Source organism: Cetorhinus maximus, chromosome 1, assembly GCF_964194155.1.
Source record: "Cetorhinus maximus chromosome 1, sCetMax3.hap1.1, whole genome shotgun sequence".
NCBI lineage: Eukaryota > Metazoa > Chordata > Chondrichthyes > Lamniformes > Cetorhinidae > Cetorhinus > Cetorhinus maximus.
The window spans coordinates 205,025,824-205,053,397 of NC_135879.1; the positions used below are offsets into that span (position 1 = coordinate 205,025,824).

Consider the following 27,574-nt stretch of genomic DNA (forward strand, 5'->3'; position numbering starts at 1 on the left):
CCAGGCATACCTAAAAATGAGGTGTCAACCTGGTGAAGCTATAAAACAGGACTATTTGCGTGCCAAACAGCAAAAGCAGCAAGTGATAGATAGAGCTAAGCAATCCCACAGCCAACAGATCAGATCTGAGCTCTGCAGTCCTGCCACATCTAGTTGTGAACGGTGGTGGACAATTAAACAACATACTGGTGGAGGTGGCTCCACAAATATCTCCATCCTCAATGATGGAGGAGCCCAGCACAGCAGTGCAAAAGATAAGGCTGAAGCATTTGCGACAATCTTCAGCCAGAAGTGCTGAGTGGCTGATCCATCTCAGCCTCCTCCGGATCTCCCCAGCATCTTAGATGCCAGTCTTCAGCCAATTCGATTCACTCCACGTGATATCAAGAAACAGCTGAAGGCACTGGATGCTGCAAAGGCTATGGGCCCTGACAACATTCCAGCAATGGTACTGAACACTTGTGCTCCAGAACTTGCCTCACCCCCAGCCAAGCTGTTCCAGTTCGGCTACAACATTGGCACCTGCCTGGCGATGTGGAAAATTGCCCAGGCATGTCCTGTACACAAAAAGCAGGACAAATCCAACCCGGACAATTACCACCCCGTTAGCCCACTCTACATCATCAGTAAAATAATGGAAGGGGTCAACAACAGTGCTATCAAGTGGCACTTGCTTAGTAATAACCTGCTCACTGATGCCCAGTTTGACTTCCGCCAGGGCCACTCAGCTCCTGACCTTGTTACAACCTTGGTTCAAACATGGACAAAAGAGCTGAACTCCCGAGGTGAGGTGAGAGTGACTGCCTTTGACATCAAGGCAGCATTTGACTGAGTGTGGCATCAAGGAGCCCTAGCAAAACTGGAGTCAATGGGAATCCATGGGAAAGCTCTCCTCTGGTTGAAGTCATACCTAGCACAAAGAAAGATGGTTGTGGTTGTTGGAAGTCAGTCATCTCAGCTCCAGGACATCACTGCAGGAGTTCCTCAGGGTAGTGTCCTAGGCCCAACCATCTTCAGCTGCTTCATCAATGACCTTCCTTCCATCATAAGCTCAGAAGTGGGGATGTTCGCTGATGATTGCACAATGTTCAGCATTATTTGCAACTCCTCAGATACTGAAGCAGTCCATGTTCAAATGCAGCAAGACCTGGGCAATATTCAGGCTTGGGCTGACAAGTGGCAAGTAACATTCGCACCACACAATTGTCAGGTAATGACCATCTCCAACAAGAGAGAATCCAACCATCGCCCCATGATGTTCAATGGCATTCCCATCACTGAATCCTCCACTCTCAACATCCTGGGGGTTACCATTGACCAGAAACTGAACTAGACTAGCCAGATAAATACTGTGGCTAAAAGAGCACGTCAGAGGCTAGGAATCGTGCGACAAGTAACTCACCTCCTGATTCCCCAAAGCCTGTCCAGCATCTACAACACACAAGTCAGGAGTGTGATGGAATATTCCCCACTTGCCTGGATAAGTGCAGCCTGAAGAAGCTGGACACCCTCCAGGAAAAAGCAGTCCGCTTGATTGACACCACATCCACAAACATTCACTCCCTCCACCACCGACGCACAGTCGCCGCAGTGTGTACATTCTGCAAGATGCACTGGAGGAATTCACCAAGGCTCCTTAGACAGCACCTTCCAAGCCCATGACCACTACCACCTACAGGGACAAGGGCAGCAGATAGATGGGAACACTAACACCTGGAAGTTCCCCCCCAAGTCACCCAACACCCTGACTTGGAAATATATCACTGTTCCTTCACTGTCGCTGGGTCAAAATACCGGAACTCCCTTCCTAACATCACTATGGGTGTACCTACACCACATGGACTGCAGCGGTTCAAGAAGGCAGCTCACCACCTCCTTCTCAAGGGCAACTAGGGATGGGCAATAAATGCTGGCCCATCCCATGAATGAATTTTTTAAAAAATCTAGTTCTTCAGACTCTCCATCTTAATTTATCTTGCCAGTGTTTTAAAGGTACATGAGGTGTTCAAGATTAAATATTTAGTTATTTATCAGCCCTTAAAACATCAACCTGCATTTTGTAAACCATGGCAGGGCTTCTTTTTAATCCCATTCTTCACCTAATATCCCTTAATACCTCTACTACCAAGTATCTACATCCCTTTGCTCTAAACACTTCATTTAATTGCTGGGGCAGTGCATTCCATATTTTCTTTAACTGACTCAGTTTAAGTTTCATGTCCTTTTATTCTTGACTCTTCTACTGGAGAGAGAGTTGGCTCTCTGGATAAATTTAAAATATTGGGGGGAGTTCACAGTATTGACAATAAACCCTTTATCTCATGTACAGGAAATACACTGCACAAAGGTTCAGACGTTCCCCACATTTCAAAACACGCCCAGAGCCAACACTCTCACCGTTCAAAAAATGCACAGTGCTAACAATCCTTACGGTTCAAACAATGCACAGTGTTAATGCAATTGGCCACAAAAAAGCATCTATCTAGTCTCCTGGCTGCAACAGGTATTGTGGTTTCTTATTTTTTTTTAGTAATCTGCTGATTATTGAGGACATTATGTTGAAGAGTGTTTCATGTACTCCAACTGCCACTGGTCAGTTAGGATACATTGCTGCATTGAGGGAATATCTAGAGCAGATATAAAACTTGCTGCAAGATAGACAGAACATTGACCTGCACCTTGGGCATTATGGGCACAATTATTCAGAGCCGCTCAATTTGGCAGACAGGCAACTGCATTGCTTTCTACTTCATAGCTCTAACACCCAATGTCTTTTTGCAATATAAGCAATAGCTCCTGGAAATCACAGGAACCATAACACTGCACAATGCCACTCCTTCACCACTACAGCTGCCCTATCAGTTAGGTTGGGTTGTATGCATGCTGCATGTCCTCCTTCCACTGTTCTCTCCTTTCATCACTCAAATGAGAAGGATGACAAGATGACTTTTGATAAGGAAAGCTACTTAGCCTCCCATGAATCATACAGTTGTGTCAATGGTTTCTTGATATCGTGTTAACTTATTAATCTAAGTCATTTTATCTGGCACTGGTGGTCCACCTTGTGCCTAATCTCATGCTGGTCCAAACACATCAGTATCTCCAATAGGCCTTGGCGACCAGCTGCACAAAGTTATCCAAGGTGTGGTCCAAGCAGCAGACTGTTCTCTTTAATTCCAACCTCTTAGAAACATACGAACATAGAAAATTTATGCACAATGAAGGCCATTCGGCTGATCCGACCTGTACCAGACAAAAAAAAGATCCTGCCTATAAGTCTATGGAGTCTCACTTTCCAGCTGTTGGTCGGTAGCCCTGTAGATTACCATAGTGTGTAGCCCTGTCTGCTACCCTCTCTTTGGGAAGTGTAGATAACATTAGTTCAATAATGGCTGCCTGCAGTTGAGCATCTGTTACTCTTACTCAGTGCAACACACAGAAAGATGATGACGAGGATAGGATGGAATTTTTCTTTTACATTTCATTTAAGGAATTAAGTACTAAAGAAGACTGCGACGTACTTTTGATTTGAAGGAAGTTTGAGCAGTTTGAAAGATTGGTCCCTGCTTGCACATTGTATCCAGTACACAGTGAGTCAGCATGGTACGTAATTGAAAAATGGCACTGAAAGCAAATTTGGGGACAATGGGGGAATTGAACCCTAACAAAGAGGACTGGTTACAAATGGAGGATACACATTTGGCTGAAAGCGAATAAAAATGGAGCTGAGGATCACCATGATGGGGCAAGATGCTTTTGAGGTGGTATCTAATCAATGTTGCCTGTGAGGCCCCAGTACTATGAACTATTCTGAAATTAATGAGATTCTGGACTCATGCGATGGCATGACTAAGAATGAAATTACACAGAGAGTTACATTCCATGAGGCAGTTACCAAGTGCAACTATTGTAGATTAGATTCTCAAATTAAAGAAACTCTCTTGTCATTGTGGGTATGGCTCAGACTTAGAAATCAACTTTAAAGAGCAGTAAAATCCAGGCCCAGCTTTGAGCAAAGGCAATGGGCTGGTGTGGAAGGAGGCCTACAATGAGGCCCCACAGCCATGGAAATGGCATAGAAACATAGGAACAGAAGTAGGCTATTCAGCCAACCGAGCCTGCTCCACCATTCAATATAATCATGGCTGATCATCCACTTCAATGCCTTTTTCTCACACTATCCATATATCCCTTTACGTCATTGGTATTTAGAAATTTGCCAATCTCTACTTTAAACATACTCAATGACTGAGATAGTTGCAAATTGCAAGGGAGTTCTTTTTCTGAGCCAACAGGGAAGGTCTACAGGATTGCAGTGCGATTCAGAGTCTCAGAGTCAGAAAGTTAGATGCTACAATTGCCATTGTAGCCATAAACCATTTATCTGATCTCATTCCCAGTCAAAGTGATGTCTCTGTGGGGAAAATTGAGTAGAATAAAAGAGAAGCATATTCTCTAAACGGTGAGAGATTGCAGAGCTCTGAGATGCAGTGGGATATGGGTGTCTTAGTGTGAGGGGAATTGAATACAAAAGTAGGGAGGTTATGCTTCAGCTATACAGAGCGCTAGTGAGCACTCCACATCTGGAGTACTGTGTACAGTATTAGTCACCTTATTTAAGGATGGAAATGCATTGGAAGCATTTCAGAGAATGTTTATCAGACTAATACCCGGAATGGGTGGGTTGGCTCATAAGGAAAGGTTAGACAGACTAGGCTCGTATCCGCTGGAGTTTACCTGATGGGTTGCATCCTAGGATATTAAAGGAAATAGCCGCAGAGACAGTGGATGCACTGGTAATAATCGTCCAAGGATCCTTAGATTCTGGAAAAGTCCCAGAGGATTGGAAAACTGCCAATGTAACACTCTGATTCAAAAAGGGAGGAAGACATAAAAAACAGGTAACCATAGGCCAGTTAGCTTAACATCTGTCACTGGGAAAACGTTGGAGTCTATTATAAAGTATGTAATAGCAGAGTATTTAGAAATGCATAATATAATCAAGCAGAGTCAGCATGGCTTCATGAAGGGGAAATCATGCCTGACAAATTTATTAGAATTCTTTGAGGAGGTAACAAGCAGGATAGATAAAGGGGAACCAGTAGATGTAACATATTTGGATTTCCCAAAGGCGTTCAATAAGGTATCACACATAAGGCTACTTAATAAGATAAGAGCTCATGGCACTGGGGGGTAGTGTATTAGCATGCATAGAGGACTGGCTAATAGAAGACAGAGTTGGGATATGGGGGTCATTTTCAGGATGGCAAACTGTAATTAATGGAGTACCACATGGATCAGTGCGAGGGCCACAATTCTTTGTAATATATATTAATGGCTTGGATGAGGGAAATGAATGTACTATCGCCAAGTTTGCGGATGACACAAAAATAGGTGGGAAGGCAAGTGGTGAGGATGACACAAAGAGTCTACAGAGGGAGACAGACAGGTTAAGTGAGTGGGCAAAAACATGGCAGGTGGAATCTAATGTGGGAAAATGTGAGGTTATACACTTTGGCAGGAAGAATAGAGGATCTGAATATTAGTTAAATAGAGAAAGACTGAAGAAAGCTGCAGCACACAGGGATTTGGGGGTCCTCGTGCATGAATCCCAAAAAGCTAGCATTCAAGTTCAGCAAGTAATAGGGAAGGCAAATGGAATGTTGGCCTTTATTTCAAAGGGAATGGAGTATAAAAACAGGGAAGTCTTACTAAAACTATACAAGGCACTAGTTAGGCCACACCTAGAATACTGTGAACACTTTTGGTCTCCTTATCTAAGGAAAGATATACTGGCATTGGAGGCAGTCCAGAGAAGGTTCACTAGGTTGATCCCAGGGACGGAGAGATTTTCTTATGAGGACAGGTTGAGTAGGTTGGGCCTGTGCCCATTGGAGTTTAGAAGAATGAGAGGCGACCTTATTGAAACACATAAGATTCTTAAGGGGCAGACAGGGTAGATGCTGAGAGATTGTTTCTCCTTGTCGGAGTGTCTTGGACCAGAGGGCATAATCTCAAAATAAGGGGCGCCCATTTAAAACAGGGATGAGGAGGAATTTCTTCTCTCAGGGGGTAGTCAACCTGTGGAACTCTTTACCGCAGAAGTTGGGTCGTTAAGTATATTCAAGGCTGAGATAGACAGGTTTTTGATCAGTAAGGGAATCAAGGGTTATGAGGAAAAGGCAGGAAAGTGGAGTTAAGGATTATCAGATCAGCCATGATCTCATTGAATGGCAGAGCACACTCAATAGGCCAAACGGCCTACTTCTGCTCCTACATCTTAAGGTCTTATGAGGTGAATTGATTGAAACGTACAAGATCCTGAGGGGTCTTTACAGGGTGGATGTGGAGAGGATGTTTCCCTCTTGTGCGAGAATCTAGAGCATGGGAGCACTGTTTAAAAATAAGGGTCGCCCATTTAAAATGGAGCTGAGGTGAAGTTTTTTCTCTCAGAGGGTCGTGAGTCTTTGGAATTTTCTTCCTGAAAAGGTGGGGGAAGCAGAGTCTTTGAATATTTTTAAGGCAGAGGTGGATAGATTCTTGGTCAGCAAGGGAATGATGGGTTATCAGGGGTAGGCGGGATGCAGATTTGAGGTTACTATCAGATCAGCCATGAACTTATTAAATGGTGGAGCAGGCTTGAGGTGCTAAATGGCCCACTCCTGCTCCTTGTTCGTATGTTTGTATACCCAGACGGCATATAGGGGTAGTGGAAACAGTAATGCCCTTGGTTGTGGTAAAGCTTCAGGTCGCAGCCATGCACCAAGTTGAGATTGTGGGAGATCTAAAGCTAGTTCAGGAGTCTGGAAATCCTCAAATGCGCTTATTAGAGATGTGGAAACAGAAGTTGATGTTATCCAGCAGGATGGTCAAAAGTTGCATTCAGTCAGACAGCAAGAAAAACAGCACATCAAACACGAGAGTAACAGGGCTGAAAATTCCAGCACCCAAAATAAAAATCAAAGTCGTAGATTCACAGCTCATTTTCATCGTTGACACAGCTGCAGCATTGTCTGTTATCTTGGAAGGAGATTATAAGAATTCTCGAAGTCATTTTCCCTTACACAAAACTGGTGTGAAACTGACTGGTTATTCCAGAAACAGTATTCCAGTGTTTAAGTTCCTGTTAGGGTGGAATATGACCATGCATCCTATTTCTTGTCATTGGTAGTAGAAGGGAACTGCCAGATGGGAAGACATTGGCTTCAGAAAATGCAGTTAAATTGGGCAGTTATTTACAGTAGAAATCAGTAAGAGTACAACTGACATTGAGGAAGTTCTAAGAGAGCACACTGTCCTTGAGCAAGGAGGACTAAATGATAAAATCAGTCATCAATACAATATTAAATGTTGTAAGTCAGCAGATCATGCAAATGTTCCTTCAAGATTTCCCGTGAATACTGATTCATTTTTAAGCCACTGAGTTACCTGTGAATTACTTTTGTTACGATCTCGGTAGAGACCAGTAACTTCTCTGTTAGAAAAACACAGAAGAAATCCGAAATCCCAGTTAATTACTAGAGCAATGAAGCCACAAGATTCTCCGGTTTAAAGCAGAAGAATCTTTACTATACAAGAGTTAAACAAAGCAAACAAAAAATATCATCTTAGGTAACAATCTACACTTGAAAACCTAGAATCAACTAAGTTAAACATGAATGAACAGGCAAATTGCAGTCAATTACAAACCATAAATTTCAGACTAAATGGCAGATACAACTTAGATGGACCTTACAATTTGGCTCAGCAGTTCACTCAGCATTTATGTCATCAATCTCAGTCACCAAATCCTTCAAAGCTCTGTGGTCCTCACCAAGAATTTCTCCTTCTAGGATTTAACTTGATCCTCAGCTGACAGCAGTGCACAACCAGCCTGAGTTTCATGGGCACAGTCTCCACCAAAAAGAACTTTAACTCTGCTCGTGGTCTGGCGTAGACACCCCAATGTTATCTTCAAGTAACAGAAATAGCTGCAGCAACTATATCGTTATTTATTCTCAGCTCGTGGGTCTTGCTTGTTAGGCTCTGACTTCAACCTGCCTGTACTGCAGCACTGGACACATCACCTACTGAGTTCTGATTGCTCTGTCTTCTTTTAAATAATGTACATCAGAAGTTGTGGTTTCCAATTCTCAGCTTTCTCAGTTTTCTTAACAACTGAGATAATCAGTTTCCCTTTTCAGTTAGCTAAATTCATGTTTCGTAACACTTTACATACACAAATGAAATGACAATGTCTGCCACATAAATCAGTGAAAAAACTCATATGGATATGGTGCTCAGTAAAGTACTCAATTATGCCATGAATGGCCAGCCTAAAGAGTGGGATGAAAAATTGCACAAGTATTGCACATGTAGAAATGAACTGAGCATAGATCAAAGCTGTTTCCTATGGGGTTTTGGCGCTATTATTCCACCAAGAATAGCGAGATTGTAAGAAGAACTTCATTGAAAACACACAGGGATGGTCTGCATGAAAGCAGTAGCAATAAGCTTTTTTGGTATCCAAAGGTATATAGAAATAGTGAAGAGTTAGTGAAAAGTTGTGAAGCAAGCACGAAGGTAGCAGCTTGTGGCTGAGTGCAACTTGAGACAGAGCGTAAGCTTGGCAATTTGGTCAGGGATTTAAAGGGTTATTTTTAAGAGTTTAATCTCTATAAACGAGGGCAAAAGTTTAAACTGATACTGGAGAGATATTATAGCATGACATTTATAACTGTCTGCAGCTTGAGGAATTTTGGCTTAGAGTTGGTGAGCTGGAATTTCAACTTTGAACACTGAGATGCATCAGGGAAAGGGAAAGTTACCTGGACACTTCGTTCCAGGAGGCAATCACGCCCCTTAGGCTAGGTAACGCTGATTTGGTCAAGGGTCAGGGACAGGAGGGCGTAACTGTGAGTGAGGCAGGTATGGGGATCAAGATAGTATTGGAGGAGATGTAGCCCTTCCATTTATCCATCAGGTTCAATGTTCTTGCAGCTTGAGTGGCTAAGAGAAGGGACTGCAGGGAGGATGAGCAGACTGAATGCAGCACTCTGGTGCAGGAAGCCATTCAAACGGGGGAAATCAAAAGGAATGTAGTCAAAGTAGGGAACAGTGTAGTTAGGGGATTAGATATGGTTCAGCCAAGAGCATGAGCCCCAAAGGCTGTGTGGCCTGCCCAGTGTCTGGGTTAAGGAAATCTCCTCAAGGTTGGAGAAGAACTTGCACTGGGAGAGGAAGGATCCAGGTTTCATGGTCTACGTGGGTACCAACGACATAGGCAGGACTAAGAAAGGAGTTCTGCTAAGAGAATATGAGCAGCTAGGAGCTAAATTAAAAATCAGAACCACAAAAGTAATATTATCTGAATTACTACCTGAGTGACGAGCAAATTGCATGGGTAAATGGGATTATATAGTTGAACTCGCAGCTCAAAGCTTGGTGTGAAAGAAATGGGTTTCAATTTATGGCACACTGACACCACTACTGGGGAAAGAGGGAGCTGCACCAGCACCATTGGGAGGGCCTCTGGTATACATCAGGGAATAATGGGACTTGCAAGAAAGGTACTGCAATAATAGTGGGTGGCTTTAATCTTTGCATCGATTGGACAAATCAAATTAGCAAAGGGTAGCCTGCCTAGAAGATGAGTTTATTGAGTGTATTTGGAACTGTTGCTTAGAACAATACATTCTGGAACCTACCAGGACCAGGCTGTTTTGGACCTGGTAATGTGTAAAGAGACACAATTAATTAATGACCTAGTAGTAAAAGATCCTCTAGGCAAGAGTGATCATAACATGGCAGGTGACAAAAAAGAGGGAGAAATTGGAGTATGAGAAAAAATAAAAATATTTTTAAAACAGACAGTAAAAGCTTCTATATGTACAGTAAGTCCTCATTTAACATTGTAATTGCATTCCTAAAAAGTGCAACTTTAAATGAAACATCGTTAAGCAAATCAGATTTTTCTATTCTAACCAATGTAAAAGCTGTAGTTCGGTCCTATGGAATTTTTTCAACACAAAAAAATTTAAAATATTACCCTGCAAGTTAAAATGCTTTACACTGATAAATTCCTATATTTGTAAATGAAATAAAATAAATTAAAAATGTAGAAGAAATATGCCAAATCTGTCTACTTCCCTCCAGCTTGACGTCACTCTTGCTCGCTGACCCTCCAGCTCACTATTCCAAACCTTACAGCTTGCTGCATCTCCTGCTCTTCAACCCTCCAACTTGCTTCCTCTCCCACTCTATGACCTCCCAGTTACTGCTAATGGTGCCCACTGAACCTCCCTGTCATCAAACCTTCCTCTTGCCGAACCCTCACTGTGAGCAAGCACTCGTGAGATGAGTGGCAAAAAGAGCAGCTTTGAGCTGCAGGGTTGCAGAGTAAGCAGCAAGCCAGGGAGGGGGTGAGAGGGAAGGTCTGCAGCGACCAGGAGGGTCAATGAAAGGGAAGGCCAGCGAGCTGGCAGTTGGCAGCAACTGAGAGAGAAGGCTGACAGCGACTGGGAGGGTTGGCGAGAAGTAAGGTAATTAGCAACCTGGAAGGTTGGTGAGAGGGGTCAGCAGCAACCGAGAGGATTGCTCTAAGAGAAGGTCAGCAACAACAGGGAGCGTCAGGAGAGCGGGAGACACAGCTCCAAAATGGTGCTGATCGGGTCAAACGGCCCTATGTGGGAACCCGTGTGAAAGGACATTTAAACAAAACTCCCAATGCTAAAAGTGAATACGGGCCCTAACAATTGCCTGGCATTGAAATGGAACAACTTAAAACAAGGCAACTAAAAATGGGAACTTAGTGTTATTATGATCCTGAACAAGACATCCAAAATTTGGTCTGATCTATTTAGAGACCAATAACATTTGGTTTAAAATAGGCAAATTTTGAGATCCTGGATACTTACTACGAGGATAAAGCCAAAAGATTTATTCATTCATGGGATGTAGACATCGCTGGCAAGGCCACTGTTTATTGTCTATCCCTAATTACCCATGAGAAGGTGGTGGTGAGCTGCCTTCTTGAACCACCGCAGTCCATGTGGTTTTTTGTGCTTTTAGGGAGGGAATTCCAGGATTTTCAGCCAGTGACAGTAAAGATATATTTCCAAGTCAGGATATCCTGGAGGGGAGCTTCCAGGTGGTGGTGTTCCCATGTGTCTGCTACCTTTAACCTTTTTGATGGTAGCAGTTGTGGGTTTGGAAAGTGCTGTCCAAGGAGCCTTGATAAGTTCTTGCAGTGCACCTTGTAGATGGTACACACTGCTGCCACTGTGCGTCGGTGGTGGAGGGAGTGCATGTTTATAGATGGGGTGTCAATTAAGCGGGATACTTTGTCCTGGGTGGTGTCAAGCTTCTTGAGAGCTGTTGAAGCTTCACTCATCCAGGCAAGTGGAGAGTATTCCATTACAATCCTGACTTGTGCCTTGTAGGTGGTAGACAAACTTTGGAAAGTCAGGAGGTGAGTTACTCACCACAAGATTCCTAGCCTCTGACCTGCCCTTGTAGCCACAGTATTTATATGATTAGCAGTTCAGTTTCTGGTCAATGGTAACCATGAGGATGTTGTTAGTGGGATATTCAGCAATGGTAATGTCATTGACATCAAGGGGCGATGGTTGGATTCTCTCTTGTTGGAGATGGTCATTGCCTGACACTTCTGTGGCACAAATGTTACTTTCCACTTGTCAGCCCAAGCCTGGATATTGTCCAGGCCTTGCTGCATTTGGACATAGACTGCTTCAGTATCTGAGGAGTTGCGAACGGTGCTGAACATTGTACAATCATCGGTGAACATTCCCACTTCTGACCTTATGATGGAAGGAAAGTCATTGATGAAGTCACTGAAGATGGTTGCGTCTCAGACACCAGCCTGAGGAATTCCTGCAGCGATGCCCTAGAACGGAGTTGTACTCCAACAACCACAACAATCCTCCTTTGTGCTAGATATGACTCCAGCAAGCAGAGACTTTTCCATTGACTTCAGTTTTGCTAGGGCTCTTTGATGCCACACTTGGTCAAATGCTGCCTTGATGTCAAGGGCAGTCACTCTCACCTCACCTCTGGAGCTCAGCTCTTATGTCCACATTTGAAACAAGGCTGTAATGAGGTCAGGAGCTGAGTGATCCTGGTGGAACCCAAAGTGAATGTCAATGAGCAAGTTATTGTTAAACAAGTGCAGCTTAATAGCCCTACTGATGATCCCTTCTATCACTTCATCTGTCTTACACTCCAACATTCAGAATTACTATGAGGTACAAGTGAATTAACAGGCAACCCTTGGTCGAAGACACCACACTGCACAATAAATGGCAGGTGTGACCAAGACAGATCTCGAGGATTTCTCAGCAACCCACCCAAATGTTAATGTCCACTGTGAGTTACACAATCTTGTTTAAAGTACTTCGCCCTCACGGGGGATTTCAAGTCTTCATTTTAAAAGTTCTAATCTCTGAATTCCCTCAAAAGTCACTCCACCTCGGACTGCCTCAATGACTGCTCACGTCTCAATGGTTTAATCTCGTCTCCTGAGACTGCATTCCGCTGGCTTTCTGTGGCTGCACTCCAGCACTGACTCACAGGCACAACTTCAGTTCTTCAGCCAACTCTAGCCGAACACCACTGCTCCAAAGGGTTACCTTTACCCCACCGGCCTGCAGCACGGAGTCATCAACCTTCCTTTCATTTTTCAGCTCTCCAGAGCTTCTCTCAGCCCTACCTGCACGGAGCAAGCACACAGCATCTTTTTCGCCACCTGGAGCCTCTTCTTTTGCTCCTTTCCAGTTGTTGCTCCCCACAGTGGTCTCTCTCTCTATGGGTCTTCCCTCTCCGGAACCTCTCCCGATGGTTCCTCCTTCTCTGGATCTCCTCCTTGGTCCTCTCTTTCTATCATGGGACCTTTTATGACACCATACTGGGTCCTATGATTGCTGTTTTTGCATCACAGAGGCACCCTACTGATGTCCTGGATGGCCAAGCCGGTTAACTGCAAAAAAAAAACTAGAATGGGAGATGCACAGCCTGTCACCCTAATGCCCTCCATGCACGTGCCAAAACTCTTCAGCCTCCCAGAGAATACAGTCCTCTACTCAGCTCAGAACAAGGTAAGTTTATGTTTCGTAACACTGTGAAAAAAAAGTAAGCTAATGTGAGCATTGGTCCCTCAGAGGGTGAGACTGGGGAATTAATAATGGTAAATAAGGAAATGGCAGAGGCATTGAATAAGTATTTTGTATCTGTCTACACAGTAGAAGGCACAAAAAACATCCCAAGAAGAGTAGAAAATCAAAAGGAAAAAGGGAGGGAGGAACTTAAAACAATTATGATAACAGGAGAAAAAATAATGGAAACACTAATAGGACTAAAGGCCGACAAGTCCCCTGAGTCTCCTGGCCTACATTCTAGGGTCGTAAAAGAAGTGGCTTCAGAGATAGTAAATGCATTGGTAGTAAACTTCCAAAATTCCCTAGATTCTGGAACAGTCCCAGCAGATTGGAAAATTGCAAATGTAACACCTCTGTTCAAGGAAGGAGGGAGACAAAAAGCAGGAAACTATAGGCCAGTTAGCCTAACATCTGTCATTGAGAAAATGCTAGAATCAATTTGTAAAGTGGCAATAGCAGGACATTTAGAAATACATTCAGGCAGAGTCAACATGGTTTTGAGAAAGGGAAATGATGTTTGACAAATTTATCAGCATTCTTTGAGGATGTAACAAGCAGAGTAGATAAAGGGGAACCAGTCAATGCTGTATATTTGAGTTTCCAAAAACATTCAATAAGGTACCATATAAAAGCTTATGGCGTTGGGGGAAAGAGGGCTGATTAACAAACAGGAAACAAAGAGTTGGGATAAATGGATCATTTTCAGGTTGGCAAACAGTAACTAGTGGTGTCCCACAGGGATCTGTATTGAGGCCTCAAATATTTACAATCTATGTTAACAACTTTGATGAAGGGACCAACTGTATTGTCGCCAAATTTGCTGACAGAATTAGGTAGGAAAGCAAGCTGTGCAGAGGATACAAAGAGTCGGCAAAGGGATATAGATAGGTTAAAAAAATTGGCAGATGTGAGGTTGTCCGCTTTGTCAGGAAGAATAGAAAAACAGAATATTATTTAAATGAAGAGAGACTGCAGAATACTGCGGTACAAAGGGACCTGTGTGTCCTTGTACATGAAGCATAAAAAGCCAGCACGCAGGTAGAGCAATTAGGAAAGCAAACAGAATGTTGCCCTTCATTGCAAGGGGAACAGTGTGTTTCTTTAATTCTTTTATGAGTAATGATTAATTAATGACCTTTTAGTAAAAGATCCTCTAAGCAAAGAGGATAAGAGACACAAGGCAGATAGGTTAATTGAAAGTGTGTAGGAAGGAAGAAGAAAAAAATTATTCTTTTCATTATTTCTCGTCAATTAATGGTATTTTTGTTCAACAGACACTGGAGTTAAAGAGAAAACTTTTGTACTTTTAAATGACACTGGCAATTTTGGTTATATATGTGTTCTCATGAGTACAGTAAAAGCAACCTACGCAACCCAACTGTTAAATTTCAGGTTTTACTGATATTGGTTTAGTCATATTATATACTGAGAAATTATGTACATATGCCCTTTTACATTTTGACGTATAAGTTGTTTCTTTTAAATTGGGTGGGAGTATAGTGTAGAATCCTCTTTGCTACCCTCTCTGTTGAAGTATAAATAAAGTTAGTTCAATAATAATTGCCTGCAGTTGAGCATGTGTCCGTCTTACTCAGCAACACACAACAGTCACAGCACATCAAGTGTATATCCAAATTTTTTTTTTAATGTGATTAGGGTTTATGCCTCTAACCACCCTTTCAGGCAGTCAGTTCCAGACCCCCACTGCCCACTGGACGAAAAGCAATTGTTAACTCCCCTCCAAGCTTTCTACCAATTACTTTAAATCTATGCCCCTTGGTTATTGCCCTCTCTGAGGGGAATATGTCCTTCCTATCCAGGTCCCTCATCATTTTGGATGCCTCAATTAAATCTCTCCTCAGCCTCCTCTACTAAGCTTTCTGCAGTATTGAGTTCCCGGATCTGATAAAAGCTTCCCTTTTTTGCTTTTTCCTACTGCATGTGCTCTTTGGCATCCAGCTGCATCTAGGTTTGGAAGTTCCACGCTTTCTTTTTCTGGGAACATATTTGTTCTGAGCTCTCTCTTTCTCCTCCTCGAAAACCTCCCACTGCTTTGACACTCATTTACCTTCAAGTAACTGCTTCCAATTCACTTTTGCCAAATCATATCTCAGCTTCATAAATTTGGTCTTTCCTCAATTTACAACTTTAACCTTTGACTTTTTCCATTATTGCACCAGATCTAAATGAATACGATCACTACCACCAAAATGCTCTCCCACTGACACCCCTTCTGCCTGCCCATCTTCACTTACTAAAACTAAATCCAGAACTGCCCATTCTCCTGTTGGGCTTGCTACGTGCTGGCAAAAAAAGCTCCCTGGAACATACCTTTTACAACTGATTTTATCCCAGTTTATCTTGGGTATTTGAAATCCCCTACTATGACTCCCCAGATTTTCCATTTGAAAATCTCCTACCTCTGGGTGATGTAAAGATGTTCTAGCAAATGAAATGGCTGAGGCTGTCAAGTGATAGTCACCACCACCCCTGCAAATTTGCCACCTCTAATTTTTTTGCCATGATTTCCATTCCCACAACACTTTAATGGCCCTGATCATTCTGCTAGCAGCATGCTCATCAGAATCAAATTGAAGGGTGAGGGGGGGTGGAAAATTGCAAGCATTTTGGAGTGTGATTCTACGAAATGGTTTTGGCTGAGAGCTGGTTCACTACACTGAAACTACAGTTTCTGAGCACACATAACTACTTTGTCAGATTTCCATCAATGGAAACAGTAATTGTTGCTACTGCAGAAGTGGCCACAGCTTTTATAGCCTCCTCCTGATATCTAAGGTCTGTATTGATCTCCTGGACGGAACAGTCATCAGGGCACTCCCCCTATCGTGCTTTTCATCCAACACTAAATTGCAGCTCCAAGTTTGCACTGGTTCCACTATTAGCACCTGGTGAGATGAGACAATCTCTACAGCCTGCACATGAGATCAATGCTCCTGAATTAATCATCTTTAACAGCCTTCGAATCCTTAGCTCAGGCCTTTTACTTATGCCACCTCCTTTGAAATGGTCTACAAACCAAGTGAAGGCAACATAATAAAGGACTGGCTGTGCATGAAACACTAAAAGTAGCAGGTTTTAAACAGAGCTACGCTGTCTTTTAACAAATGGATCAGAACAAAGCCCTGCATCCTACCTCAACCAGTTGAGAATGGTGCTGAACAACCTGGCAACTGACAAGTGGATAAACTCCATGAAACTTCCACATCCTGAAACTTGATGGGATCTGCATTTGGGTACCAAACACCATTAAAGTGCATGCAAGCATTTTCAGCCAGAGATACGGAGTGCACGATTCTGCACAGGTTCCTCCCAAAGCGCCGAGCAAAACAGATATTACCGTCCAGCCTATCTGATTCACTCAACAGCATGACATTGGGCTCAGCTCACTGGCCACAGCAAAGGAAATGGATTCTGACAACTGCCTTGTTAAGGATTGGATGATATTTGAATCAGAGCTTTGCTGCTCCAGCACAGTTATGACAATGGAGGGTCAGCCAGATATGCCCTGTCCACAGAATAAGAGGATAACTTTAATTTGGCCATGTATCACCCTACTCCCAATCATCAGTAGAATAATGGTAGGAATCAATTGTGCCAGCAAACAACACCTGACACACTATTCACGAACGCCAATTTACTGTCGCTGGGGAAATCCTGGAGCTCTCTCCTTAACAGCACTATGGGTGTACCCACATCACATGGACTGCAGTGATTCAAGGCAGCGGCACACCACCACCTTATCAAGGGCAATTAGGGATGGGCAATAAATGCTGGCCTAGCCAGCGATGCTCACATCCTGTGAACAAATTTTTTTAAAAATCAAGTTTGGCCAAGATAGTTTGGCTCCAGAGCTCAGCACAGCCTTGATCCAGACATGAAGAGCTGAAAGCCATAGGAGAAGGGAAACTGACTGCCTTCAACATCGGCAGCATTTGACTAAGAAAGTCACCAAGGAGCCACAGCAAATCCTACATCATTGGGTCTACAGGACAAGCCTCCAGTGACTGCATACTTATATAACTGGTGATAAAGAAGATGGCCGTCTGGGATGTTAGAAGCCAGCCATCACAAATGTTAGAAATCACTGTAGGAGTTCTTCAGTTAAGCCTCCTTAATCCCAACGTCTGCAGATGCCACAAAGATCTTCATTGACAAAAAAGTACCTTTTATGGTTAGAGTAATCCACATTAGCACTGAAAATCATGTAAAACCGTTTCTTGATCTTCTTGAAATAAACTGCATAGTGTTGCACACTCAAGGAATAAAGAACAGTATTTTAAGTTACATTAATTATTCTGCTAATTGTGATTCTTAGCAATTCAAAAACAACACTGCCATCAAAAGATCACAGACTTTAAGATGGATCAATTATTTTGGAACTTAATTCTCTTAGTACACACCTTGAATATAGATAAACTGGACGTTTTTTAGTCTGGACTGGTAATCTATAAACTGGTTAAAGACAACCAGCTGAATGCTCAGCAGAAATTCAACTGACAATCACAAATCTATATGACAATTATTTTATCTGCATCATGACCAGCTCTCTCATTCTTGAAGGTGGAAAATTATTCCTGAAAATTAAAATGATTTTCTAAATCACACTGCTAGAATATTTATGGAAGGCAGATTTCTAAATAGATGGTACAAATTTTGGAAAGACTCTATCACAATTAGTTATTTCCCTAGACTTGGAAAAAAGTAAAAATAAAACAAGTTACTCCTTTAAACTCTTTGAGTAAAATTAAAATGCAGCTTACAAGTCAAAGCATCAGTCTTGTTTAATTCTTTAAACAATAAAATGATTATCAGGGTAAATTAGGAATTGGATTGAATGCTGTAGAGATATTTTAGACAAGAAATGGCCAAATTAATTAAGGCAACAAAAAGGTACCAAACTAACATTTGGTGACCAAGCATTCAGTTGCCTAGACGCTAAGCTCCAAAATTCCCTACCTAAACCTATCCGCCTCTCTATTTCTTAAGCCTCTTTTGAGATACTCCTTAAAATTTTCAAGTGAACTCCATACAACTCATTAAGAAGAATTTTGAAATGTTCTGTTCACTCATGAACAAGTCTTATTTTGAATGTTCAAGCTGGCATCCTGACTTTGGCTGATGTGTGATGGCACGATGCCCATCTTTAAAACCTGTCCGTCTATACTTTCAACTGCAATTTTAGCCTTGAATATACTTAACAACTCAGCCTCTACAGCCCTCTGCAGTAAAGAATTCCATAGATTACGCTCTGAGAGAAGAAAGCCCTCTTCATCTCTTGTTTTCAATGGGTGCCCCCTTACTCTGAGATTATGCCTGCTGGTCCTAGACTCTCCCACAAGGGGAAACAACCTCTCAGCATCTACCCTGTCAAGCCCCCAAAGAATCTTATGTGTTTCAATAAGGTTGCCTCTCATTCTACTAAACTCCAATGAGTACAGGCCCAACCTACTCAACCTCTCCTCATAAGAAAATCTCTCCATACCTGGGATCAGCCTAGTGAACCTTCTCTTGACGGCCTCCTGTGCCACTATATCTTTCCTTAGATAAGGGGACCAAAAGTGTTCACAGTATTCTAGGTGTGGTCTAACTAATGCCTTGTATAGTTTTAGCAAGACTTCCCTATTTTCATACTCCATTCCCTTTGAAATAAAGGCCAACATTCCATTTGCCTTCCCTATTACCTGTTGAACTTGTACGTTAGCTTTTTGGGATTCATGCACAAGGACTCACAAATCCCTCTGTGCTGCAGCTTTCTGCAGTCTCTCTCCATTTAAATAATATTCATCTCCTCTATTCTTCCTGCTAAAATGCATAACCTCACATTTTTCCACATTATATTCCATCAGCCAAGTTTTTGCCCACTCGCTTAACCTGTCTATATCCCTCTGCAGACTCTTTGTGTTATCCTCACCACATGCACATGGGATACAGGGTAATTTGATGAGGTGGATTCAAAACTGGCTTAGTTGTAGGGGACAGAGAATGATGACAGAAGGCTGCTTTAGTGACAGGAAGCCAGTGTCCAGTGGCATACCACAGGGATCTGTGCTGGGTCCCCTATTATTTGTCATTTATATAAAAGACATAGGTGATTATGTGGGGTGTAGGGTTAGTAAGTTTGCAGATGACACAAAGATTAGCCGGGTGGTTAACAGTGAGGTTGCGTGTCTTGGGCTACAGGAAGATATAGATGGAATGGTCAAATGGGCAGATAAGTGGCAGATGGAATTTAACCCTGAAAAGTGTGAGGTGATACACTTTGGAAGGAGTAATTTGACAAGGAAGTCAATGAACGGCATGACACTAGGAAGTTCTGAGGAACAAAGGGATCTTGGTGTGTGTGTCCATAGATCTCTGAAGGCGGAGGGGCATGTTCGTGGGGTGGTGAAAAAGGCATATGGGACACTTGCCTTTATCAATTGAGGCATAGATTACAAAAGTAGGGAGGTCATGTTGGAGTTGTATAGAACCTTGGTGAGGCCACAGCTGGAGTAATGTCTTTTCGATGTGGTTCTTGAAGGTGAGGCATCTGTCAAAGGTGACTCCTAAGTAGATAGGGTGCTCGCAATGCGTCAGCGTTGCTCCACACCAGGTTACTTTAAGCTGGCATTTGGCTTCATGGTTTCTGAGGTGGAATGCACCAACTTGCATCTTTGATGGGTTTGCGTGAAGGTGGTTTTCTTCATAGTAGGATGTTAGTCCCTCCAAGGCCTCAGAAAGCGTTTTCTCCACACTGTTAAAATCAGTGCTTTGGGCAGTGACACATAAGTCATCAGCATATATAAAATGGCGTGTGACACCGTGTATAGGCTGGTCATTCGTGTAGATGCTGTACAGCAACATTTAAGTAAACAGCCATTAATTTTGCCTTTTTACCATTTTTTCCCCTTTGGCCCTATTGCTGCCTTTTTTTTTTAATGTTTGTACACTCTGTCCCTTCCAGTCACACTCTGGGTACCATTACCTGAATAGTTGCTCTGCAATGCTGACACATCCTATTGCTTTGTAAGCCTACATATCCCTTTCCAGGACCCTCCCCCACCTCTATATTTAATTTAAATCCCTCTCTACAGCCATAGTTATTTGATTCGCCAGGACACTGGTCCCTGGTTCAAGTGAAGCCCGTCCTACTGGAACAGCTTCCTTCTACCCCAGTGCTGGTGCCAGTGCCGCATGAACTGAAACTGAGCTGAATGGGCCAAAATTTGGCAGATGGAGTTTAACGTGTGTAAGTGAGAGGTTATCTATTTTGGTCGGAAGAATAAAAAGGTGACTTATTATTTAAATGGAGAGAAACTTCAGAATGCTTCAGTGCAGAGGGATCTGGGTGTCCATGTGCATGAATCACTGAAAGCTAGTATGCAGGTACAGCAGGTAACAAGGAAGGCAAATGGAATTATGGCATTTATTGCTAAAGGAATAGAGTATAAAAATAGGGAAGTGTTGTTGCAACTGTCCAAGGCACTGGTGAGACCGCACCTGGAGTACTGTGCACAGTTTTGGTCCCCTTGCTTGAGGAAGGATGTAGTTGCATTGGAGGTGGTTCAGAGGAGGTTCACTAGATTGACTCCAGAGATGCGGGGCTTGTCTTATGAGGAGGAGAGATTGAGCAGCTTAGGTCTATACTCTCTGGAGTTTAGAAGGATGAGAGGAGATCTAATTGAGGGTATATAAGATGCTAAAGGCGATGGACAAAGTAGACGTGGAGCGGATGTTTCCCCTTATTGGGCATTCTAGAAAGAGAGGCCATAGTTTTAGGCTAAGAGGTGGTAGATTTAAATCAGAGATGAGGAGGAATTACTTTTCTCAAAGGGTCGTGAATCTATGGAATTCACTACCTCAGAATACAGTAGATGCTGGGATGCTGAATAAATTTAAGGAGGTGATAGACAAATTTTTAATTAGTAACGGGTTGAAAGGTTATGGGGAGAAGGCGGGAAATTGGAGTTGAGGCCAAAATGAGGTCAGCCATGATCGTATTGAATGGCGGGGCAGGCTCGAGGGGCTGAATTGCCTATTCCTGCTCCTAGTTCTTATGTTCTCATGTTACTCAGCTTCAATCCAAAGTTCCTTGAGCTGCAAACACTTGGTACAGATATGATCGCTCTGGATCACCTTGGTGTCTAGCAGCTCCCGCACGCTACAGCAGCAACACATCACCCGTCCTGCCATCACTCTCGTATTTTATTTAATTCATTAATTAATTACTCTAGTATCCCTGCTCTTTGCACTTGAAGAATCCCCCATTCTTTGCACTTTATTGTAATTAATTCTTTTACACACCAGTATCAGTCTTACACTTAACAAGCTATTTTAAAGAAAGAGAAATTAAGGACTAGAGACCTAAAGACAAACTGAAGACCTTAATTTAACTTTAAAGACTAGAAATACTCACCAATCCTACTTACCAATCAGATGCTCTCCCCGCTCTTTTTTTAAATGAAGCCTCCACACTCTCCCCACTCATTTTCAAATTGAAGCCTCCACACTCTCCCCGCTCGTTTTTAAAATTAAGTTTCCACACTCTCCCCACTCATTTCTTTTTAAATGAAGTCTCCTCACTCTTTCTTTAAAATGAAGTCTCCTCGCTCATTTTAAACAAGTTCAACAAGGTGGGATATTAATTAAACTCAAAGCTTTGGAGATTTAGAGTAATAATTCCTGATAATGCATAAGAAACTAACTTAACAATCGTAAACGGCTGGGCATTGGAGAATTAATTTCAAATTGAAGAGGAAAAAGTATGACTACCCTTGACATCAAGGCAGCATTTGACTGAGAGTGGCATCAAGGGGCTCTAGCAGAATTGGAGTCAATGGGAATCAGGGGAAAACTCTCCTCTGGTTGGAGTCATTCCTAGCACAAAGAAAGATGGCTGTGGCTGTCGGAGGTCAATCATCTCAGTTCTAGGACATCCCTGCAGGAGTTCCTCAGGGTAGTGACTTCGGCCCAACAATCTTCAGCTGCTTCATCAATGACCTTCCTTCCATCATAAGCTCAGAAGTGGGGATGTTCACTGCTGATTGCACAATGTTCAGCACTATTCGCAGCTCCTCAGATACTGAAGCAGTCCATGTTCAAATGCAGCAAGACCTAGGCAATACCCAAGCTTGGGCTGACAAGTGGCAAGTAACATTCGTGCCACACATGTGCCAAGCAATGATCATCTCCAACAAGAGAGAATCTAATCATTGCCCCTTGACATTCAATGGCATTACTATCGCTGAATGCACCATTGTCAACATCCTGGGGGTTACCATTGACCAGAAACTGAACTGGACAAGCCATATAAATACTGTGGCTACAACAGCAAGTCAGAGGCAAGGAATCCTGTGGCGAGTAACTCACCTCCCTGACTCCCCAAAGCTTGTCCACCAGCTACATGGCATCAAGTCAAGAGTGTGATGGAATAATCCCCACTTGCCTGGATGAGTGCAGCCCCAACAACACTCAAGAAACTTGACACCATACAGGACAAAACGGCCCGCTTGATTGGCAACCCATCCACAATTTTTCACTCCCTCCACTGCCGACGCACAATAGCAACATTGTGTACCACCTACAAGATGCACTGCAGGAACTCAACAAGCCTCCTTGGGTAGCATCTTCCAAACCCATGACTACCAACAATAAGGACAAAGACAGTAGGCGCAACAACTGGAAATTCCCCACCAAGTCACTCACCATCCTGACTTGGAAATATATTGCCGTTCCTTCACTGTTGCAGGGTCAAAATCCTGTAACTCCCTTCCTAACAGCATTGTGGGTGTACCTACACCACATGGAGTGCAGCTATTCAAGAAGGCACCTTCTCAAGGGCAAAAAGGGTTGGGCAATAAATGCTGGCCCAGCCAGCGAAGCCCACATCCCTTGAATGAATACAAAACAATACGGAGCAAAGGAATTGGACAAGGGCAACTCAAATGATCACATTTGTAAAATCTGGAAGAACAATGGCCAAAGAAATTTAATACAGTGAAATGTTCTATAAAGGAACAAAACACAGATGACACATAATCACTTGAATAATTCCCTGGAGTCTTAACAGAATCAACAAGGAAGACGTCCAACCAATTCAGTGCAGCAATCAACAAAGCCAATATACATTGCCATAACAATAGAATACAAGCCGGAGGAGTAATAATGAAATGCTACATTGGCTTTTGTCAGAGGATATCTTGAATACTGTGTCCAATTCTGGTCACCAAGAAATAAGAGAAACATTTTAAAATTAGAGGCAGTAAAGCTGCATGAGTGATCTTTAGTATCAGGTACGAGTTTTCAAGAATGAATGAGAAAAAATGGACTTTACAGCCAAAAAGGTGTCCGAATGGTGATCTTATACAGTAGACATATGTAAGATTGTTGTAAATATAGAAAAAGCTAGCCCAGATTATCACTTAAAATTAAACTATGAGAGTAGAAAGAGGGAACATGGGTTCAGGCTTATAAAAATTAACTTTAGCACTAAGATCAAGAAAATTCTTCACTGAGTAATCATGCAGAATGAATTTCCAGAAAGAGTCATTTAAGACTGTAATCAGAGGGGAAGAAACAATGTTAATATTCTGTCATTGGAGGGGAAGAAACAATATTAGAATCTTTTCCATGGACCTCATGTCCTTCTTCAATTTTAATTATTTTATGATCTTGTAACATGGAACCAAGTCCCCAAGAAGGTGGTAGGATTTAGGTGATTCAATATATTTTTGAAAAGGAATTAGATTAATATCTGCTAAAAACAGGTCTGGGAGTATGACATGATCCAGCTTCCCCCAACTCCCCCCAGCACCTCACCACCTCCCCCCGACCCCCACCACAGAAAATTGGAGAAGGGAATTAGATTTTTTTAAGTCGGATGTTGCGAGAGAAAAATCTATGACCGGATAATTCTACTTGGCTTCTGGATAGAACAAGTTTGATAGGCTGAATGACTTTCTTGCCCTGGATTCAACATTTCACATAACAGCGGTCAATGCAACACATCATCTTATTTCTCCTTCAACTCATCAACTAGATAGGGAAGAAGGGAAAAAAAATCAGGCAAAACTATCAGCTTGTCCCAGTTGGTAGCATTAGTCAAAATTATGAGTTTGAGCTCGAATTCAAGGCTTGAACTCATAATCTAGGCTAATACTTGATCATATTATTGTAATGCAGTCCTTGAAATAAGACATTAGAGTGAAGCCCTGCCTGCTTAATCCATGTGGTTTTAATGGATGCAGAAGATTCTGTTGCACTATTCACAGAAAAACAAGGAGTTCTCCCTGTATCCTGGACAGTGTTTGTTCCTCGATCAGCATCACCAAAAATAGACTAATTGGACATTCACCGTATTTATTTGTGGGACGATGCTTTATAAAATCAAACTGGCAGTGTCCCCACACAACAACAATGACTACATTTCAAAAGATAATCGATTGCGCACAAATCTCAAAACATCTTGAGACACATGATAAGGCATATGACATAATGCATAGTGCATACAGAATACAAATCTCAACTCCAACGCTCCATGTCTGTAAGGTGCAGTGTCCTAGTAATTTTATGGCCTACACAACAGTCATGAAACTATTTTAAATCTAACTAATTTTCTAGACAGCCGACAGTTCTTCATTTGGGATGCACAGCCAAAGGATGCAAAACCTTAGAAAATCTGCATGCATCATAATAAATGAAGGTGAAAAGTGAACACTTAAAAATGCACAATTTTTTCACCAAAATGTTAAGTGTATTGAATATTTTTTGTTATATCAAATCAATTAAGTTGTTGTTCAACTGACTGACTGCTGTCAAAAAATAATCACAACAGGCAGTAGATTATTTCACTCTAGGGATGTAATAAATAATAACCTCATTCCTAATACAACACCATTAGCAGATTCATCAGTCTCACATTACACAGCACTTAGATGATGTACAATAGCAGCAAAATTATCTTTCCTGTTGTTTGACATTGTTTCTCACTCAATTACTACAAAAAGCTACTGTCTCTAAGGAATTAAAACTAATCACAATAATTATCTGAAAATATAACTGAGCTATAAACAATTGGGCATATTTTTTCTGATTACTGGAATTTTAAAACCAACAATCACAACTGGTTTTTCAATACAGAGAAGCAAAATAAATTTATAATGCACCTACAAATACAGCATAAAATAAAATGTTCCATATGATTGACTAATATGCAGTAATTATGTCAGGTCAAGAGTAATAATTCCATTGCATATGACATTAGGTACCACGCAAAATACATATAAGGTTTATTTTAGTTCCTGGATATGGTAAAATAAAATGGATTCCAATTTAGTAGCTTTATATGGGCTTATACCCAAAATGTGTCACCTCTGAATCACAAGGTTATCGGATCAAGTGAACTCCAGAAACTTGAGTAGGCTGATACTGTCTAGTCTGCAACATCATTAAACCGAGGCACATCTGCCTTTTCTCACAGATGTAAAAGATTGTATGGTTCCTATTCTATTATCCCTGAACCACCTTCACTAAAACATTATCTGGTCATTCACCTCATTGCCATTGAGAGATTTTGCTGTGTGTAAATTGCTGCTTTTCTGTAGTTTATAACGGTGATTGTGCTTCATAATACTCACTGGCTGAGAAGCATATTTAGGCTGACCTGAGGTTGTGTAAGGTGCTAATATAAATGCAAGTTCTTTCTTCTCTCTTTAAAGACTCTGGAGGGTCTGTTTTGTAATTTTAGGTTTAGTTTTCCATAGATATAGACTTAGTAGCATATGTACACCAGAACAGCCTGACATTAGTCTGTGGCAGCCATAGTTCAGTTCAAAGCGCTCTTGCCTCTGAGTCAAGTGGTTCTGGGTTCAAGCCACACTCCAGAACATGGACATAAAATTCAAGACTAACATTCCTGTGTAGTACTGCGATAATGTCAGAGGGGCCAACTTTTGGATGAGAAGTAAACCGCGGCCTTGAGCCCTGTCAAAGTGGACAATTCCATGGCATGATTTTGAAGAACAGCAGGGAAGCTATCCTCAGAGTCCTGGCCAATCTTTCAATCAGCATCACAAAAAACAGATTATCTGGTCATTATCTCACTGGCTGTAAAGTGCTTTGCGATGCCCTGAGGTTGTGAAAGGCACTATTTAAATGCAAATCTTTTTTTCTCTTTTATATGGACTTGGAAACTCATCCAGATTGTTAGAACAGCCTCTTCCCATTCCTACCTTCTTAAATGCTACAAAACTAACAACTGTTTTCAGACGACATCTGTAAGAAGTCTCACATTAAAGCGCTGCAAAATACAATCAAAATAAAAGACTAACAAAATAGCTGATTGATGTCATGAACACTGCCATTGAAAACCAATTTCTGGTAAGCAATAGGCCACCATCACAGCATCTAAATACATATTCAGTGATGCCAGTTTTTCCCTCTGCTACCCAAACGGAACATTTCTAGGTAATAATCACTCTTTCCTGATATTGGTCCTGAACTTGCCTCTATGTTCCCAAATAAAAACAGAAATGCTGGAAATACTCTGCGGGTCAGAAATATAGGTTCTGATGAAAGGTCATCGACCTCTCCACAGATGCTGCCTGACCTGCTGAGTATTTCCAGCATCCATAGTATTTTGCTTTCCTACCCATGTTCTTTGATTTACAAATATAGCTCAACTTGAAACACTACTCTGAGTGAACCTTTTTTTATTCTGTTGGTATCCTTTCATATCTAAAATTGAAGGGTCTGAATTTTTCTAACCTTTCTTTTACAATAGTTTATCTGGCCCTAGGAATCAGCCTCATGATTATTCTGCGCAAACTCTTCAGGGCTTGAATGTCTTCCTTGTGCCGACTGAATGCAGTAACTATGCTCATCCCGAAGCATTTTGGCATGACTGCTTCAAACATAACTTCCTAAACATATGGTAATATTGTTTAGTAAATGCGCTTCGTTCAATCCTTAAAGTTACTTGCCTCATAGAAATCTAGCATTCTAGATTTTTAAAAATTACAAACTCTCATCGCCTTATTCCTGAATTCAATTATACAGGTACTGTAAAGCCCTTCAAGGAAACCCTTGGGTCACTCGCTCAATGGCTATTTTTAATGTATAAGCCTTAACAATAGATATACGTTGACAACATCATACAAAAGCTTACATTCTGTCTTCAACCATTCTGTCTTCAACCAATATTCACATTTGGTAATTTCTAGCAGAGGCTACTGGAGTAGGAGCTGTCTGATTTCTCCCTTCCATACCCAGAGGTACTACTACCAATCGTAGCATAACAGCTGCTAGCTCAGCTGAAATCATCTAACTTCATACTTTAGGACTACAAACCTGGTGTGATTCAATGCAAGAACAGACAATGTATTTAAAAACTAATCAATTAAACTAGTGAAGCAGATGTATTCTAA

General features: G+C 41.9%; 1 protein-coding gene across 2 annotated transcripts in view; it reads right to left on the minus strand.

Annotated features, from left to right (window-relative positions):
- wdr7 (WD repeat domain 7) overlaps nt 1–27,574 on the minus strand; it is a 748,403-nt gene that overhangs the window by 461,889 nt on the left and 258,940 nt on the right. The window lies entirely within an intron of this gene.